General features: G+C 39.9%; 1 protein-coding gene across 2 annotated transcripts in view; it reads right to left on the reverse strand.

The window, feature by feature from the left end:
* NRG3 (neuregulin 3) overlaps nt 1-21,789 on the reverse strand; it is a 1,280,962-nt gene that overhangs the window by 1,146,642 nt on the left and 112,531 nt on the right. The gene's annotated exons all lie outside the window — the stretch shown is intronic.

Consider the following 21,789-nt stretch of genomic DNA (forward strand, 5'->3'; position numbering starts at 1 on the left):
ATTACAGGATCAAGCTGCTTAATGTAGTAAAATGACACACACCACCAATCATCTTTATGAATCCTAATGCTTTATTTTGGATCAATGAAATTAAACTTCTGGTTTCAGCTGTCATTTTCATTGTGGCTTCTATGAATTGTTTTATGTTCCCGTCATGCTTAATGGGTACATAAAGGAGCAGAACAACAAGCTTTTTCCAAATACAACGCTGCATATGGGGCTACACCATACAAAGTCCTATAAAATAAACAATACCACAGATTTAAAGTATATAATGTAATTACAAAAGTAATTTTCAATCTTCTTAAATCTGCAGCTTTCATTAAAACGATACCTGGTGATCCTGCCATAAAGGTCCTTCCCCAGGCAGTTTCTGTTATAGGGTGACCACCCTTCACTCCTGCCTTCCAGTTGTGCTCCTGTGTTGTCACCCTGTACACGGGCTGCTGATGGTGGACAAAAAGCAGTTCTAAAGGCAACTAAGTGGTTAGCACTTTTGAGCACTGGGGTCACTGGTTCAAATCCCAACCACAGTGCTACCTGCCTGAAGGTTTCATAATCTCTTCCCACACTCCAAAGACATGCTGGTAGGTAGTTCACTCCTGTCCAAATTGGCCCTAATATGTGTATATATGAATGGGAATTAGGACCTTAGATTGTAAGCTTGTTGAGGGCAGAGACTGATGTGAATGTATAATGTGTAAACGCTGCATTAATTGATGGTGTTGTATACAATATGTACCTGAAATAAGTAAATATATTCTATGTATTAAGGAAAAAAAAGCCTTCTTCACACTGCTTCCCCCCAGCCCCCCTAAATACTTACCTGAATCCAATCTCTATCTAGCTATGTGCACAAGAGCAGAAGCTCTGTCAACCCTCTCTCTTCTCGTTGGACATCAATCATCAATCACAGCCAGTGAGAAGGGATGGGTGGGCCTGAGCCACGCTTTGTGTGTCACTGGACACACAGAGCCATCTCAGGTGCCAGCATCTTGGGTTCCAGCCGCTTGCTTTGAGGGCACTCGGTAGGAGGGAGGGGCCAGTAGAACCCATGGGGGACTCAAGAAGATGAGGATCGGGACTACTCTGTGCAAAATCATTGCACAGAGCAGGTAAGTATGACATGTTTGCTATTTAAAAAAAATAAAAATGTGCCTTTAGAATAACTTTGACACACAAGCCACAACAATGGTTCATTGTTGTCACTATTAGGAAGTGGTTGCAAAATATCAGCAGCCCTGGGATGCAAAAAATGCTGTTAAAAAGGTGATTATAAATTTATATTTTTTTAATTTAAAATGTGAATTGTTTAAAATATACAGTGCTTTAACTAACTAAATGCCATTCAGTTAGGGTTTACATCTTCTTTAAGCATTGCTTCAAAAATGACCAAGTAATGTAGGAGTTAACATAAGAGATGGACAATTCTTAGCATTAGCATCAAGAGATTTTCTGACATGGTAGAACATATCTGGACAACCAAACCTCAGTCGTTACCGTTAATATAAAACAGAGAATTGACTTTATGTAGCAATCCCTGCATCGGATTTTCATCTGAGGTAGGGAGAATAGTGGGCTCTGTCAGTACAAGCTTCTGTTATCCATAAGTCTCATTGAGAGATCCCCCTGTCTATGGACATCTTATCTGCTTCTGTGAAGACATGACTTGCTCTGGTACATATGGTTATAGGAAAAATAATACTTTAGCTCAGATGCCAAATTTCTGGATCATTTGTGAAGGAATATGATACATGAGAGTGTGTTACAGGCAGGATCACCCTTATAAAGGGTAAAAAAAAAATAAACTGAAAACAGAAAATGGATGTAGCCAAAAAAAAAAAAAAAGAAGAAACAAAAAGCTTGTGTAAAAGAAGATACTTCATATTACCTATCCTGGTAAAAATGTTACTCCATCTGTTAAGAAGAGCCACCCAAAGGATATTCACATCTGAAGCACTTCCATGTATGTTGAAGGCCTGTATCCTCCATGTAGATCAGTAGTTCCTGCCACCTGGCGCCTATGTCTTGTAGTGATGTAGAGGCCAGCACTAGAGCCCACAGATCAAGGCAGGGAATTTGGGCATCAAAGTGTGTTGGATGTGAAGATCCTTGGGCCGAGTTTGCTAAGCGACAGAGTGCCTATTGAAACTGAAAAAGCTGCCCATACATGGGTCAGCTTTTTCAATCAGCCAATGAGGCTCATTGAAAAAAAAACTTAACTGGTTCTCTCATCCACACAAGCAAGGTAGATGGAGGAATTCTCCCTGCTGTGCTATTGTTTTTTGACAGTGGAGCTCCAACGCTAATGGAACACAAATTTTTTGACAAGCCCATTTGTGAAAAGTCAATCATAATGCCGCGTACACACGACCGGACTTTTCGAGGGACTAGGTCCGACGGTCTTTCCAACGGACTTTTGGCAGAGTTTCGAAGGACTTTCCGAATGAACGGACTTCATTCATTCAATCACACCAAAGTTCGACGGATTCGAACGTGATGACGTACGACCGCAATAGAATAAGGATGTTCGGATTTCTCAGTCCAGCGGAGTTCCGGTGGAAAAATTTAAAACATGTTCTATTTCTAAAGTCCGCCGGATTTTTGGCAGATTTTTGGCAAGCAAAGGTCCGATGGAGCCCACACAAGATTGAATTGTCCGACTGACTCGTTCCGTCAGACCTTTGCTGTCAAAAAGTCTGGTCGTGTGTACGCGGCATTAGATCGACTTCTCATGAACAGGAATGGCCATGGATGGAAATTCAGCTGGTTCAGCATGTTAGTGCATCTATGACCAGCTTAGGCAACTCATTTAAGGAAATCCCTCTATTTCTAAAGAAGTAGAAGCCAGAATTCAATTTTGTCATTCCAAGGGTTTCTGTCGAAAACCGATATATTCTATACATTTAGCATGAAATTAGCCATTACAGAGGCTTCTTTGTTATTTTATTTCAGTATCTTATTTTCTTGAATATGTATGGCACATATTTAGTGTGACATATTAATTGCCTTTTTTTCCTAACATGGTTTTATAAGCACAGAGACCAAGTCCAGGGAAAATGACTCAGCACTGTCAGATCTGCACAGGACTCTGCGGGTTTACAAGTCTTTAATCTACTTTTAAATAATATATGCGAACCAAAAGTGGCTGCGATCACAGTTGTACATCCACGCTCACCTTGATAAATGACCACCTATTTATCTTGACAAGCAGGAAGAAGGAGATGAGGCATGCTCTCTGCCTACAGATGAGAGGAGAATAAAATTAAACGGTTTATTGAGGAAAAATAGACAAAAATATGGGGGAGGATAACAGAAAACCAGATCCTGAGATACTAATGTGAGCAGCACTATAATTCTTTTTTACACTTACTGCTTATCAGCTTATTAAAATCTTTCATGTTTTAAGGCATTGATGCGTTGTCTGCAGGGCAGTTCTTCTCTCCATCATTCTTATTTAATGGACCATTAGTCAACCCCTCAAAAAATAATCTTTGTTGTTAAATCCTTTTTGTTAATGCGTTCATTGTTATTATCTTTACTTTCTACTTTCACACTACACTTCTATTGAATTATATATTGTAAATTAATTGCAAAATAAGGATCAATAAAACACATCAGGGGTTATTTACTAAAGGAAAATCCACTTTGGAATGCAAGTGCACTTGGAAGTAAAGTCGCTGTAGATCCGAGGGGGACATGCAAGGTAAATAAAAAACAGCATTTTAGCTTGCACATGATTGGATGATATAATCAGCAGAGCTTCCACTCATTTCAGATCTACCCCTTAGATTTAGAGCAACTGCATCTCCAAGTGCACTTGCAGTGCAAAGTGGATTTTCCTTTTGTGAATAACCCCCATTGCCACAAACATATGGGTTAAAGAATACTGTGACTAAATGCAAACCTTTTTTTGTTTTTGGTTTGCATAGTTTGGGGAGGTATTAGAACTATTAGAACATCTATCAGGTTTCTATTGCTGTCTGTGCCCCCATTAGGGTTATCCCCCCTCTCTATTTGTCATGTTTACTATTATAACTAAAAAGGAAAACCTTAAATGTTGGGTTGTCTCCAGAAAAGTAATATAGGGAAAATCTTCCAGGGACACTAGTTCTGGTGACACCAAAGGATTCCCCCACTTTAGTGAGATTTCCTCTCAATTCCTGTTTCCACTATGGGACAAAAAGTGAAGGGAAGTCTCTCTAATGTGATGCAGATGGCAAAAATAAAATCTGACAAAGGTTAAAACCCTCCCTTATTGTACCCAAAATGAAAAAAAAAAGTTTGCTTTTTAGTTCTACTTCAAGTGGAGGTGCAGTGGTTTTGCACAGACCAGACCAGATCCTCCTTCTCTCAGGTTCCTGGCTGGAACTTCTGTCCCCTCCCTCCTGCCGACTGCCCTCATAGCAAGCAGCTTGTCATGGAGGGCAACCGAGCCAAGCCGCAGCTCCATGTATCCATTCAGATACTGAGCCGCTGTTCAGCTCCGTCCATCTCTCTCCTTATTGGCTAACAGAGTTTGATTAATAGGAGCAGGAGCCAATGGCACCACTTCTGTGTCTCAGCCCATCAGGAGGGACAGTCCCAGACAGCTGTGGCACTTGTTGACTGCTTCTTATGCTTCCCATATTGCTTTTTAAATTATGTGATCACAATTTTTATTTTATTTTTTATGATTTGTCATTATAATTTTGTTTATTTGCTGGCATTTTTTTGCAAATAAAAACGCCAACCCTTATTCTTAGACCTACACCATTGGGAGCTTGTCTTTTTTATGTTTTTACATGTTACTTGCCCCATGTGTGCATTGATTGTTCTGAGAAATACATATTCGGATCTCCTTGGTGCCTGCGCTTTGGCTTACCGGACCTCCCAGATGATTGCTGACGGTGAAGGACCTTACACAGCTGGCTTTCCAAGTGGTTTTCGTTTCATGCCTGTAAGATCTGGTGTCGCTGACATACAGGTCCACCAACTCTGGTAAGAGTGTTTTATCATATCTATTTGTTTGGATTCCACCACTTCTCAAAGTACAGTCGACTGTTGGTCCCCCCTGTGCAGGATTAGTTTCCGAGTTTCAGTGGCCCACCATCCATCTAGATGGACTTCTAGTGGACTCTTTCTTTATTTTCACCATTTATTTTTACACTTTTTTAGCACTACATTTTTCCCTTCCACTCGTGGACATCGCTGGATAGAAATTGGGCTAAGGTAAGTATTACGGAGGCTGAGGGGGCTGCTGCTAAAAGAAGGCTTTTTATCTTAATGCATACAATGCATACAAAGAAAAAAACACTTTAAAGTCAAACTTATTAATTCACAAATTAAAAAATATACAGTATATGTAAAAATCTTTATCTGCCAAAGGATTTGTATATATATATATATATATATATATATATATATATATATATATATATATATATATATATATGTGAATTGCATAGATTGCAAATAGCTGATTTGTGTGTTTTAAGGTGCTTGTATTATTACTACAAACAATAAAATATTTCAATTTTTATTCACAAAGTTGATTATAATGTACATATGTCAATTATCCTAACAGACAACATAATAATCACAATCCCCTCTTTCGGAAGACTACCCCATAGATAGCCAACCCTTTACTATGTACAAAATGTGTCATATAGTCCAGAGGTTCACTGGGCTTGGCTTCAAAGGAATCATTTATAGACATGTGCATTCGTTTTCGTCCGAATGCATTTTCGTCCGAATTTCAGCTATTTTCGTTTTCGTTTTGACAAACGATAACGAAAGCACAAAATCCGAAAAACGAAAGATCCGACATAAATAAATGCTTTATTTTCGTTTTCATTGTTACAACAGTTCGATATAGAATAGGAGATTCGACATGACTCTGACGATAACAATCTGTCTATAGAACCTGTGGTCGAATGTGCTTAACCTTACCTCTATTAGTCCAAGATTATATAGAGAAAATATTCGACAGAGAAAAAAGATTTGACAGAGAGAAAAGATTCTGCAAGTTACTGTCCTAAAAAGTGTTTGGGGACCCGGGTCCTGCCCCAGGGGGCATGTATCAATGCAAAAAAAAGTTTTAAAAACGGCCGTTTTTTCGGGAGCAGTGATTTTAATAATGATTAAAGTGAAACAATAAAAGTGTAATATTCCTTTAAATTTCGTAGGGGGGGGTTGTCTATAGTATGCCTGTGAAGGGGCGCATGTTTCCCGTGCTTAGAATTGTCCCTGCACAAAGTGTCATTTATGCAGGAAAAAAAGTCCTTTAAAATCACTCGCAGCTATAATGAATTGTCGGCTCCCGTAATACAGAGAACACTCATTGAAAGTCATTGATAAAAAAATAAATAAATAAATTAAAAAAAAAGCGTGGGGGTCCCCCAAATTCAATTTCCAGGCCCTTCAGGTCTGGTATGGATATTAAGGGGAACCCTGCCTCAAATTTAAGAAAAAATTTGACGTGGGGTTCCCCCTAAATATCCATAACCAGACCCTTCAGGTCTGGTATGGATATTAAGGGGAACCCCGCATCAAATGTAAAAAAAATTTGACATGGGGTTCCCCCTAAAAATCCATACCAGACCCTTTATCCGAGCACGCAACCTGGCAGGCCGCAGGAAAAGAGGGGGGGACGAGAGAGCGGCCCCCCCTCCCTCCTGAACCGTACCAGGCCACATGCCCTCAACATTGGGAGGATGCTTTGGGGGTCCGTGACCCCTCAAAGCACCTTGTCCCCATGTTGATGAGGACAAGGGCCTCATCCCCACAACCCTGGCCGGTGGTTGTGGAGGTCTGCGGGCGGGGGGCTTATCAGAATCTGGAAGCCCCCTTTAACAAGGGGACCCCCAGATCCCGGCCCCCCCCCTGTTTGAAATGGTAAGGGGGTACAAAAGTACCCCTACCATTTCACAAAGAAAGTGTAAAAAATGGTTAAATAAAACAAACACACTTTTGAAAAATTCCTTTATTAAAAATAAAAAAAAGATTCCAGCGGCGGTAATCCACTCTTGCTATCCAGCGACGGACGGTCAGCTCTCCATCGATGTCTAATGTCATCCAGCGCAGCGCAGCATCCTTCTTCTGTCTCCGTGGAGGAGACACTACAGACATTCCGGCAGCTTGACGTTTCTTATATAGGGTGGGCGGGGCCACCCGTCACCTGACCCCGCCCCCCTCTGACGCAAGGGGAAACCCGGGGTTCCCTGTGACGTAGGGGTGACCCGCACCCCTCTGATGTAACACAGGCAGGTTTCCGTTACATCAGAGGGGGGCGGGGTCACCCATACGTCACGGGGAACCCCGGGTTTCCCCTTGCGTCAGAGGGGGGCGGGGTCAGGTGACGGGTGGCCCCGCCCTCCGTATATAAGAAACGTCAGCGCCGGAATGCCTCCAGTGTCTCCGTGGAGGAGACAGAAGAAGGATGCTGCGCTGCGCTGGATGACATTAGACATCGATGGAGAGCTGACCGTCCGTCGCTGGATAGCAAGAGTGGATTACCGCCGCTGGAATCTTTTTTTATTTTTAATAAAGGAATTTTTAAAAAGTGTGTTTGTTTTATTTAAACATTTTTTACACTTTCTTTGTGAAATGGTAGGGGTACTTTTGTACCCCCTTACCATTTCAAACAGGGGGGGGGCCGGGATCTGGGGGTCCCCTTGTTAAAGGGGGCTTCCGGATTCTGATAAGCCCCCCGCCCGCAGACCTCCACAACCACCGGCCAGGGTTGTGGGGATGAGGCCCTTGTCCTCATCAACATGGGGACAAGGTGCTTTGAGGGGTCACGGACCCCCAAAGCATCCTCCCAATGTTGAGGGCATGTGGCCTGGTACGGTTCAGGAGGGAGGGGGGGCCGCTCTCTCGTCCCCCCCTCTTTTCCTGCGGCCTGCCAGGTTGCGTGCTCGGATAAAGGGTCTGGTATGGATTTTTAGGGGGAACCCCACGTCAATTTTTTTTTTAATTTGACGCGGGGTTCCCCTTAATATCCATACCAGACCTGAAGGGTCTGGTTATGGATATTTAGGGGGAACCCCACGTCAAATTTTTTCTTAAATTTGAGGCAGGGTTCTCCTTAATATCCATACCAGACCTGAAGGGCCTGGTAATTGAATTTGGGGGACCCCCACGCTTTTTTTTTTATTTATTTATTTATTTATTTTTTTATCAATGACTTTCAATGAGTGTTCTCTGTATTACGGGAGCCGACAATTCATTATAGCTGCGAGTGATTTTAAAGGACTTTTTTTCCTGCATAAATGACACTTTGTGCAGGGACAATTCTAAGCACGGGAAACATGCGCCCCTTCACAGGCATACTATAGACAACCCCCCCCTACGAAATTTAAAGGAATATTACACTTTTATTGTTTCACTTTAATCATTATTAAAATCACTGCTCCCGAAAAAACGGCCGTTTTTAAAACTTTTTTTTGCATTGATACATGTCCCCTGGGGCAGGACCCGGGTCCCCAAACACTTTTTAGGACAGTAACTTGCAAATTAGCCTTTAAAATTAGCACTTTAGATTTTGAACGTTGGAGTCCCATAGACTTTAATAGGGTTCTAAAGTATGCTACAGTGGTGTGAAAAAGTGTTTGCCCCCTTCCTCATTTCCTGTTCCTTTGCATGTTTGTCACACTTAAGTGTTTCGGAACATCAAACCAATTTAAACAATAGTCAAGGACAACACAAGTAAACACAAAATGCAATTTGTAAATGAAGGTGTTTATTATTAAAGGTGAAAAAAAATCCAAACCATTATGGCCCTGTGTGAAAAAGTGATTGCCCCCTAAACCTAATAACTGGTTGGGCCACCCTTAGCAGCAACAACTGCAACCAAGCGTTTGTGATAACGTGCAATGAGACTTTTACAGCGTCCTGGAGGAATTTTGGCCCACTCATCTTTGCAGAATTGTCCTAATTCAGTTACATTAGAGGGTTTTCGAGCATGAACGGCCTTTTTAAGGTCATACCACAACATCTCAATAGGATTCAGGTCAGGACTTTGGCTAGGCCACTCCAAAGTCTTCATTTTGTTTTTCTTCAGCCATTCGGTGGTGGACTTGCTGGTGTGTTTAGGATCATTGTCCTGCTGCAGAACCCAAGTTCGTTTCAGCTTGAGTACACGAACAGATGGTCGGACATTCTCCTTCAGGATCTCTTGGTAGACAGCAGAATTCATAGTTCCTTTTATCACGGCAAGTCTTCCAGGTCCTGAAGCAGTAAAACAGCCGCAGACCATCACACTACCACCACCATATTTTACTGTTGGTATAATGGTCTTTTTATGAAATGCAGTGTTCCTTCTACGCCAGATATACTTGGACACACACCTTCCAAAGAGTTCCACTTTTGTCTCATCGGTCCACAGAATGTTGTCCCAAAAGTCTTGGGGATCATCAAGATGTGTTGTGGAGAAATTGAGACGAGCTTTGATGTTCTTTTTGCTCAGCAGTGGTTTTCTCCTTGGAACTCTGCCATGCAGGCCATTTTTGCCCAGTCTTTTCCTGATGGTGGAGGCATGAACGCTGACCTTAACTGAGGCAAGTGAGGCCTGCAGTTCCTTGGACGTTGTTGTGGGGTCTTTTGTGACCTCTTGGATGAGTCGTCGCTGCGCTCTTGGGGTAATTTTGGGCGGCCGGCCACTCCTGGGAAGGTTCACCACTGTTCCATGTCTTCGCCATTTGTGGATAATGGCTCTCACTGTGGTTCGCTGGATTCCCAAAGCTTTGGAAATGGCTTTATAACCCTTTCCAGACTGATAGATCTCAATTACTTTCTTTCTCAATTGTTCCTGAATTTCTTTGGGTCTCGGCATGATGTGTAGCTTTTAAGGATCTTCTGGTGGACCTTACTGTGTCAAGCAGCTCCTATTTAAGTGATGCCTTGATTGTGAACAGGTGTGGCAATAATCAGGCCTGGGTGTGGCTAGAGAAATTGAACTCAGGTGTGGACAACCACAGTTATAGTATGTTTTAACAAGGGGGGCAATCACTTTTTCACACAGGGCCATGATGGTTTGGATTTTTTTTCACCTTTAATAATAAACACCTTCATTTACAAATTGCATTTTGTGTTTACTTGTGTTGTCCTTGACTATTGTTTAAATTGGTTTGATGTTCCGAAACACTTAAGTGTGACAAGCATGCAAAGGAACAGGAAATGAGGAAGGGGGCAAACACTTTTTCACACCACTGTATATAGTTAGCTCTGTCGAATCTTCTTTATACATTCGACAGACACCATAAGCCTTCCAAGACAGATTCGACCGTAATTCATGTGGATTTTCGGACGAATGCAATTTTTGAACGAAAAACGAAATAAATAAAAACGAATTTCGGGAGTAACTAAATAAATTAAGTTTTCAGACGAAAACGAAATTCCGAAACGAAATATTTTACTCTGCACATGTCTAATCATTTATCAATAAAGAACTGTCTAAAATATCATATTAAAATCACAGTCAGAATATCAGCATATTTACAAATGCCTTATACAGTATTTCATTGTCTGTTAAGATAATGAATATATTATATTTTAACCAGCTGTGTGAATATATATTGGACTATTTTATACTTTAGTAGTAATAACACAAGCATCTTAAAAGCTCCCGTGCGCTGTTTGCAGCATATGCAATTTATTGGTGTATATTGCAATACAGCCAGGTCTTAGCCCTTGTACACACGGTCGGAGAATCTGTCGGAATGAGTCTTATCGGACCGTGTCGTCAGATAATCCGACTGTGTGTGGTATGCATCGGACTGATTCCGTCCGAATCTCCGTCCGACCCAATTTTCCAACATGTTGGAAATATTTCCCGACCAACTGGGCCGGACGGACCTAATCCGATCATGTGTAGAGCATTTTCATCGGACCAAGTGCCACGCATGCTCAGATCAAATTCCTACATCAAAGCTAATGGCTACTAGCCTGAATGTAGTCCCATCGTAATGAAATTACATCATCACGTTCTGAAAGATTGGATTTTTCGCCAACTTGGCCCGACCGTGTGTATGCAACAGTTTCGGACACAATCCGTCGGACTAAATCCGACAGGCAAAATCTGACGGATTTGGTTGGCAAAATCTCCGACCGTGTGTACGTGGGCTAAGGCAGGCCATAGACAGTACGAATTTCCTTCCTTACCACAGGTTGCAGGAAAGAAATTTACACAATTCTCCCATCAACACAGACAGTGCTGACAGGAGAATCCCTCCTGCTGAGCAATAGTCTGCTCCTGGTTATTATTGCTAGCAGCTAAAGCAGCCACTAGCAATAATCACATGTAAATCCAGCAGGCTGATTAATGCCGAAGTTGATTGATTGATCAACTTGGTACATTCAGCTTGCCCCTGCACGATTCAAACCATCTGCGATCAGCCTTATGCCCCGTACGCATGACCGGACTTTCCAACAAAGCTATGGATTTTTGTTCTAAGGTTGTTGGCTCCAACTTGTCTTGCATACACACGGTCACATAAATGTTGGCCAACAATTACGAAGGTGATGTACAAGACGTACATGATATCTCCATTATGAACATTAGTTATATCTCCAGCTGGTATTTGATTCCGAACATGCGTGGACTTTTGTCCAACAGACTTGTGTACACGCGATCGCAAAGTCCGACAACAAACATTTGTTGGCGGAAAATTTGAGATCCTGCTAGCCAACATTTGTTGGCGGAAAGTCCGACAACAAATGTTTAATGGAGCATACACACAGTAGGAATTTTCCACCAAAAAGCTCACATCTAACATTTGTGGTCAGAAAATCCAATCATGTGTACGGGGCATAAGACTCACCACAGCCTGAGAATGAAAAATAAAGGAGCAACAGCACACAGAAGTCATCTTGCTTCTATCCTGTAAGCATGTCTACTGTTAACAATGGAAAACTGATTGGCTGTCTGAGTGTTAACGTACAGCTGATTACAAGGGGCTGACATAAAAAGGGACTATTTTAGATCTCATTTACTGATGAAAGAATCAACTCACAGTCCTGGCACATTATTGGAAATTACACATTTTTGATTGATCCTAGTAGGTGTAAGCAATGTGCAGAATCCTATACAATCCAATTACAATTGTGTGGAAAGGGTAAGGTTGAAAGCATACTGCACTTAGGTTACCCTGCATTTTCTGCATCTGTTTCTAGGTGCCATAAGAATATGGTATTAACGACACCCGGTGATTTTGAAGTAACCCAAGGTTTAACTGTAGCCATCCAAAATATATTATATAATATAACTCAATTAGGCATGCTTTTTTATCATGCATTACAGCATACATGTGAATGGGCCCACATTGCAGCCAGTGAATGGCACACCAACTCTTTATTTCAGCAGTAGGTAAAATACCATCTCTACAGGTCATGCCTGTTTGTTTGTATGCTAAGGTGGGCTGCCAGTCTATATGAAATGAAAGGACATTCTTAAACACATTGCCTCAATGTGCATGTTAACCCAATACATAATAAGTTTGAGATTTGGCTCCTTCTAAGCTGTCTCACTACAAAGTAGTAACTAGAATAACATTAAACAAATCCCATAGTCCATAGTCCATCTTGAAAGCAAGAAAGAGAGGTGACTACATTCCTACATATTAGAGAATAAATGTAGTCACCCTCTGACAGGAAGTCAGATTACAGCAGCAAAGAGGAGGAGACTGAGAGCAATAGCAGGATTTTTTTTGGAGCTAAGAAGTTTGTATGTAATCTTGCTGTGGATAAGGGATGGAGGTTTCCCCTGGCTGCAACTTTCTAACTAATGGGAGCTTCTGCACACAGTAGTGACCTACACTGCCCTGATGCCCCGCATTGGCTTTCAGTAAGAAAAAGAAACAACAAGCCTTATGCCCCGTACACATGAGTGGATTTTCCTTCGGAAAAAACTTGGATGGTTTTTCCAACGGAATTCCGCTCAAGCTTGTCACACAAAAGTTCGCTGAACTTTCGACCGTCAAGAACACGGTGATGTACAACACTACGACGAGCAAAGAAAATTGATGCATTCTCAGAAGCTTTCAACTTAAATTGCTTCTGAGCATGTGTAGGAATTTTGCGCGTCGAAATTTGTACAGACAATCCGAATTTCTGATCGGAACTTTTTCCAACCGAAAAATTGAGAACCTGCTCTCAATCTTTTGCTGGCAGGAATTGGGCCGATGGAGCATACACACGGTCGCAATTTCTGACCAAAAGCTCTCATTGGTCTTTTGCTGGCTGAATTTCTTTCTGGGCATTAGAATTCACAGGTAGTAAAAACACTTCATAACATACTTGGCACATATTATAAAATATAAAAATATAAATATACATTTACATTATACATTTACCGGGGCAGTTAGATTTGTCATTTTAAAATAAATATACAGAAAAATGTGTATGTACATATAAAAGGCATAGCTAACCAGGTAATTCAAAGGGTTAAACAACATGTTCTATAATCCCTAGGAGGCTAGCTTAGTATCACAGTGTCATAGCAGGGCACAATAATACTCTCTGGCCTGTGAACTATGATATTAGCTTTCTCCAAATCACCATTTTCACTGAGACATCATATGCTGACTCTACTATTTCTAACTCCAAAGGCTATGTTTCTGTTAAACACTTTTATGATAATTTAACTGGCCTCTTGGGCTGACTTTATCCCTTACTACCATCGTGTCATTAAACTGTAAACAATGATACAAGACCGAACATTATCCACAGGCAAAAGCATAGTAATGACTTGGCTTCATCAGAAACCCAATGTACAACGGGTAAATCTACTACCCACTAATCATTTGTGTACATTCAATAAAAATAGTACAAAGCTGTTGATGTGTAATAAGAAGTGTCAAAGAGTTCTCATATTTATTTTTTTGTTCACAGAAAGCATATGTTAAGAGAATCTGTATGAACAGATATATCACTCTATATACATTTTCAAGCTTTCATAATCAATCAAATGTGACACAAATATACCAAAATGAATGTGTCTCTTGTGTAATTGAATATAACAACTTCTACTGCATCTCCACATGGTTCACAAATTAATATAAAGTATATGATTTTTTTTTGTTCTTCAATTCTTTCATTTTAACTGTTTGGCATTAAAGTGGAATTACACCTCTAAAGACGTAACAAAAAATCCATAGTACACCATCTGCTTAAGTCAGTTTGTTTCTGTATCCCAGTGCTCTGGAAATCTACCATTCCTCCCTATATTTGATAATGGTTTGTCTACATTAAAGACATCACACATATGGAAGAATTCACAAGCTCTTTGAAAAGCAGAAAAAAAAACAATGTTGCAAGATGTGATTTTATTGGAATGAGTACTCCTTTACAGAAGACTTTAAATGTATTTTAGCAGATCAAGTCTGGATTTTTGGTCTTTTTCTCTCCTCTCCCCCTTTTCCATTCTTTTCACTAGTCTATTCTTGTCTGGTACCCTATCTTTCCTGACACAGTCCCCCTTCCCCTAGTACCTTCCTATAGTGTCTTCCCCTAGGGCCTTCCCCTAGGGCTTTCCCCTAGTGCCTTACCCTATGGCCTTCCTCTAGTGCCTTCCCGTAGGACCTTTTCCTAGGGCCTTCCCCTAGGGCCTTCCCCTAGTACCTTCCCCTAGTGCCTTCCCCTAGAGCCTTTCCCTAGTGCCTTCCCCTAGGGACTTCCCCTAGGGCCTTTCCCTAGTGCCTTCCCCTAGGGCCTTTCCCTAGTGCCTTCCCCTAGGGACTTCCCCTAGTGCCTTACCCTTGGGCCTTCCCCTAGAGCCTTCCCCTAATGCCTTCCCCTAGTGCATTCCCCTAGGGCCTTCCCCTAGTGCCTTCTGGCCCTCCATGTGAAAGACATCACATTCCTTTTTCTTTTTTACCTTTATGTTTTAACTCTTTTTATCTGGCTATCTACCTATGTTACCTCCTAAGGTATTTTCCTGGTATCTTTCTGGTATAGCAATGAGCCCCTCTGACATGACTGTTTTATGCCCTCATATTATTAATCTATTGGGTAACATTGCATTACATATGTCTTATAACTTCAATTTCCAATCTAGTTACATCATTACCCAGTGTGATATTAATACAGTAATAACGCTTGCAATTGTATTTACCAGGAACTTGTCTACCCTTTTCTACCTGATTGTACCCCTGGGAATTACATGTATATGAAGAAGTCATCCCTTTTTTTGTATGGTTGGACTCAGGGCTATGTATGTGTTTGTTCTTCTAATATGTATTGTACACATCGTTATGACAACTAAAAAATAAAAAGGGGAATTACATATATTTTTTAAACATTAACATGGAAGTACATTTAATTTTAAAGAACATTACAATGGAACTCTGTTTTTTTTTGTTTTTTTTTAGGCTTCAGTGAAGAAAATCTTTTTTACTTCCGTATATGGCCTTGAGGAAAAGATTTCTCACTTGTACCTATTTGTCATTCAGGTGTCACATTATTGGATAGGCTTGTGCAATTTGTTTAGTAACGAATGAAATTCGGCCGAATTTTGCATCTTTCGGACATTTGGATGCATCCGAATGTCCGAATAAAAAAATAACGAATAACAAAGAATACGAAAGAAATATAACGAATGAATTTGACATGATTCGGTAATTCTTTAAAGATCTAATGAAACAAAAGGTCAGCTCAAAGTAAATCTTATAGTCCAATCAGCTAATTAATTTTGTGCCGGAGGATGGATTACTGGTAAAGTGCATTCCTGAGAGTTAGAAGGGTGTTGTATTGTATTTGAGCCGAGGAGAAGAGACGTTGTCATTGTGTGTGTTAAAAGATTCAATAAACAAACGACTTTCCAAACTACGAATCATTATCACGAATGTCTATACATACATAAATAGCGAATTTCAACGAATACGAACAAATGAATTCGACACTCTACGAATAATGACAAATTATCTGAAAACGTATTAATGCAACATAACAAATATAACAGAACAAAATAATGTATTTTACAAATGACAACGAACCGAAACTAAACAACATTTTCCGTTGTGCACAAGTCTATTATTGGAACACTGTGTAATATTTCTATAGAATCAAGAAAAATCTGTACTTGAGCAATACTACAACTAATAGGTAAAGCAGCCAGCTCCCATATTTGTGATATCAAATTTTAAAGAATAAGAAACAGAAAATGCAGCGCTAAACCTATAGAATAAATTGAACTTAATACATTATCTCATTAGCTAAATGTACAGTATTTTTTTACTAAGATAATGTATTAAGCTTGAATTAGTTTATGGGTTTAGTGCTTTTTGTTTCTTATTTCTTGAATTTGGTGTAACATTTATATATAATCCAAGCCGGTGAATCGCACAGCCTCAGGATTAATGTGTGCCAGCAAACACAAGCAAGCCTCCCACACCACTTAAGTTCACATACAGTATATTCAATAGACAGAATAGGGCGCCACTTAGTTCTTTGTAGGCAGCAAACAGCATTCGTCTCTTATTGAAGACATCTAAAGGTACATATGGATACAAAATAATGAACTGTGGTTTAAAGCATCCCCACCCTTTCTCAATACTACTGTCATTTTGTATCTGTCACAGATACATGAAGTGTAACTTGGTTTTTACAGCAATTTCATATGTAAACATGCCTTCCGTGTTAAAGATAGTATAATTAAACGTCACCACAATATAATTAAGAATGCCATTTTCTTTCTCTACAGCAGATACAGATTTCCTGCATGAACACTGTAATGACTCACGCAAAGTGAATGGTGAATCTGCCAGGTTCGTTTCATCAAGGGATCGGTAAATCTTATGCAGAATATTGTGATCCGAACTTAGAGGAGAGTCCCATTAAAGTATATTGGGAAAAAATTCTTGTTGTTTAGTTCTGAACATTATGTATTCTGAACTTTTTAGGGATAATAGGCAAACTGGCAAGAATGGCATATCTAGTTGGGCACTGCCATATGAGATATGTATCATTGTAAACAATTTTTTCAAAATATACTGAGGAGAGGGTCTTTCCATATGGCTTCAAGGGCAACATTGAAAATACACAAATCATTTAAATAACATGCCTGGAGGATGTCTTATTCTATACATGTTGTTACAGAACTGTACAATTTTCATGAACAGTCTCATGGACAATAAACAGCAGTGCAGCGGCAGTGCATACTTGTCAAAGAAATTTTTTTTTTTTTTACAAGCTTGCCTTAAAGCAGTAGCACCCCAATGTGATCCATTTTTATTTGGAAAAATACTTTTTTTCAGATAGCTTTAGCAGCAACACATGTTTCTCATTGAATAGTTATAGACCTGCTTTGGCCAGTAGCAGTAAACATGCCTCTCCAGGTGAGATCCGGCTTCACACTCCATAGTTACATCGCAGCTCGTATCCACCAAAGCAATCAATTGTACCAGAAACAGGAACATAACACATCAAGATGCAAAGCAATAATTTTCCTTTATTTAAATAGCCACCAAGAAAATATTCCATTTTGATGTGTTCTGCGCTAGGCTCATCACTTTCTCAAAGAAATTGGGCAGTAGTTAACTATGGTTACACAAATACGATTCATTGCCCAAGAGACTTTAATGAGCCACACCCCAAAAGTATTATATATATATATATATATATATATATATATATATATATATATATATATATATATATATGAAAATGTATTACTCCAAAACAAAAATGTTACATACATACATCAGAGTTGAAAACCTTCTATCAACATGGATAAAGATTGAACCCATTACCTTGGTATTATTGGCATCACTCTCTAACCAACTGAGCTAACTGGAGAACTTTCAAACCCATGACCTTAGTGTGATTAGCACCACTCTCTAACCAACTAAGCTAACTGGACAACTTTGAACCCACAACCTTGATGTTATTAGCACCACGCTCTAACCAACTGAGCTAACTGGACAACTTTGAACCCACAACCTTGGTGTTATTAGTACCACGCTCTAACCAACTGAGCTAACCGGCCAACATTTGAACCTGCGACCTTAGTGTTATTAGCACCATGCCTAACCAACTGAGTTAAATGGCCAACTCCGATTGTCTTCATGATGTATATTTATGTACTTTTACTGTTGGTATATATATATATATATATATATATATATATAATTATGTTTTTAAATATATGTAGCATGTTTGTTTTGGAATAATACCTTTTCCTATATATTTTATACTTTTGGGGTGTGACACCTTAAACGCCATAGCGGTATTTCTGAGCGTGGCTCGGGGTGAATTTTCATTCCCAAAAGCGGTAACTTCGAACCACACTCTGGCTTGCATCGCAGGATCCATGTACAGTTTACTTACCTTGTCCCCAGGATCCTGCGATGTCCTCCCACTGTGTGTGCGAGCTGTGTCCTCTGCACGATCTATCACAGTGCCGGGCTCCATTTCCTGCGAGCGTCGTGATGCATGGGGACAGAGCCCGGGGACCCTCCATTTCCTGCGAGCGTCGTGATGCATGGGGACAGAGCCCGGGGACCAAATTGAAAAAGTCAAAAACACATAATACATACAGTACACTGTAATCTTACAGATTGCATTGCTGTATCAAATTATTTCACATACCTTTTGTCCCTAATGCATTGTCCAGTGCCCTGCATGCAATTTTATATTATATATGCTGTTTTTTCTGCCTGGAAACTGGAGATTGTCCATAGCAACCAAAAGTGTCCCTTTACGTCAAAAGTGGTTTTAGACCAGCTAAAAAACAGTGATAATAAATTAGAATCACTTGCAGAATTGAGCGATAGTGATTCGTGGTCAAATTCGTCATCAAACACTGAAAGTAATGACAGTGACAATTCTGCAATCAAGCAAATTTCAGTGTCTTTGATTTGATTACATTATTGAATACATTTTATTATTATTATTATTTGTTATAAATATTTATAGTTATTTATTATATTATAATTTATGATTTCGTGTTTCAAACGTTATCATACCCAGGGTGTCTACTAGACTTTTATTTGGACAGATTTAAGTGTGTTATATTACTAAGAATTACAGGCCTACAATATAAAATGCTAAATTTCCTTGCAAAACATTGTACCGCTTTGAGCATCAAAAATCTGACGTAATCATACCGACAGGGAGGTTAAAGTCCCGTGGGAAATAAATCATAGTTATGTATGTACTAATCGGAACTGAGACACGCCCTTTTCCCATTTTATACCAGCTTCCCTTGTGCTATAGTTAGATATGTCCCTGTTCTTACTGACACAAAACTGTTCGGCAGGTGTACTGCAGATCATTTTAAATGAGGGAAAATTAGCCCAAATGTACCAAAGAAAAAGCATAGGAAAGTGTTTTACTACTATCATTGGGAGACCACAGGTAACACGGCAGTGTAAAACTGGCCAACTTGGCCAGTGGAAGGACACATTTAAATAGCACGGCTAGGCTCAAAGTTACTAGATGCAAAGGGATTTACCTATTAAAGGCAAATGGACTGTTCATTTTGCAAGTAAAGTTGCACTCTCCAGTTTTAGTAAGTCCACTCCAGTATACTTTTTAGACAGGTATATGGTACAGCATTTTCAGGGCTAGCTTAGCCCTTCCTTCTCTGGGCTGGCCGCTCAGCTGTCGGCTAATTGCCAGCTCTCATCTCTCTCCACACTTACCAGCTGTTCCTGATGACGCTCGTCTGACCTGCCTACTTAAAGCCTTCCAGATCACTTCATCTCTGGCTTTGCCTTGGTCACATCACTAGAAACCATCTCCTGCTGTTTGTTTAAAGACTGGCTTGCTGACATCCCTCCTGGCTCCTTATCCTGCTTGCTGTTGCTCTACTTGGATCCCTGACTTCTGGCCTGGCTGACTACCCGATCTGGTTACTGGACTCTGGCCTGGCTGACTACTCGATCCGGTTACTGGACTCTGGCTATGCTTGACTACACTTTTTCCTATTTACCTTTTTATTTTTATTAATAAACAAATGTGATTTAATTGTACTTCTGTCTCAGTTTGATTCATGGTTTCTGACAAGCATACACAAATTGTGAATATGAAATGTTCAGGTAACATATGCCATAAACAACACTGTCAAATATGCTCCAAATATCATAGACATATGTTATATCAGGTTTACCACTGACTAAGGCTAAACTTTTTATTAAATTGACACTACAGCAACAATCTATACATAAACTGAGCTGTCTACAAATCTTAAAAGTAAGACGTGATTTTCTATATAAGTAAGGGAATGAAAACACATGGGTTCATGACACCATAGGGAGCTTCTCAACACGGTATGCACAAACCTGCCTGATTAATCATGAATATACAGTATGCTAGTATGTAACATTTGACATACAGGTCCCTATTAACAGAGCTAACTATTGTTAGTTGCCAATTTTCTGAAGTGCTGTAGTATGACAGGTGAAAGCACCTATATAAATGCTCTTACAAGATGCTACCTTCCATCTAGTAGGAACGCAGCTAGTTAATGAAGTAATTCTAATCTAGAGCATTTTACTGTTCCCTCAAGAAGCACTGTGTAAAAACTATGTGACATATCTAAACTGCCTGCTAACAGATGCTTAATCACTTAAATAACACAAAATCCTTGGAAACTCTTTTTTGCCTGGCTTGTGTTTTTTTTTAAAATGCCCCAAAACCTAACATTAGTTCGTAGCATCTGTTAAACATTCAAAACGGCTCTATTTGATGCCTTCTAGACCATTGGTGAGCAGTCCTTTAGATGTATCTTTAAATTCCTCCAAAGCATCACACATTACAATTTGACTATTTCTTCAAGTAAGTGGCAACAGATGTGGAAGTAAATGGCAACTAAGTCAGGCATGGTGCCTAATAATAAGAGTCTCAGTATGGTTTTCATGACATAATTTCCCCATAACAGCCTACAGCTAGTAACAGCAACACCCACTGATACTGTGATTTCAATGGTAATACTAAGCCTAGTTGTTGTCTACATGATTATTGCAGATGTTGGTGAGGTAAGGAGTGTCAACATTAAAAATAAGTGCTACTAGTCTCAAGATTGTGTCATTTGGGAGACGAGGGAAGTCCATAAGAGGTGCCCGAGATGGCAAAAGGCACCACGTGGTTAGGGTTGCTACCTCATTCCTTTAAACCCAAACACACATTAATTACACAGGTTCCGTCGCTGATTAAGGTGGTAATTAAAGTCACTTGGGGCCTTATCTGCAGCTTGTTGTTATAGGCACTGATTACACCATAAACTCATCTCTTGTTAAAAAAGCTGTACTGTATATTTGGACATTATCTAAAATTCCAGAATTGTTTTTCTGGGAAAGTAATCAATGCAAGCATGTGAAGTGGGACAGAGAAGGATGGGATAGGTGGAGGTTAGGAAGAATTTAAAGAGCATACTGTATTTCTCACAGATCAATATGCACTTTTTGTACATGGAAAATGTGCATGTATTGGAGAGAGATACTGAATACACACACACACACACACACACACACACACACATATATATATATATATATATATATATATATATATATATATATATATATATATATATCATGTGACTCGTTAGTGTTACGAGGTCTCAGGTGTGAATAGGGAGAAGGTGTGTTGATTTTAGTGTTATCGCTCTCACTCTCTCATACTGGTCACTGGAAGTTCAATATGACACCTCATGGCAAAAACTCTCTGAGGATCTGAAAAAAATAATTGTTGCTCTACATCAAGATGGCCGAGGCTATAAGAAAATTGCTAAGACCCTGAAACTGAGTTACAGCACAGTGGCCAAGACCATACAGCGGTTTAACAGGACAGGTTCCACTCAGAACAGGCCTC

This window comes from Lithobates pipiens, unplaced genomic scaffold (genome assembly GCF_037356315.1).
Source record: "Lithobates pipiens isolate NorthernLeopardFrog02 unplaced genomic scaffold, aLitPip1_a1.2 Scaffold_25, whole genome shotgun sequence".
In the NCBI taxonomy this organism is placed as follows: Eukaryota; Metazoa; Chordata; class Amphibia; order Anura; family Ranidae; genus Lithobates; species Lithobates pipiens.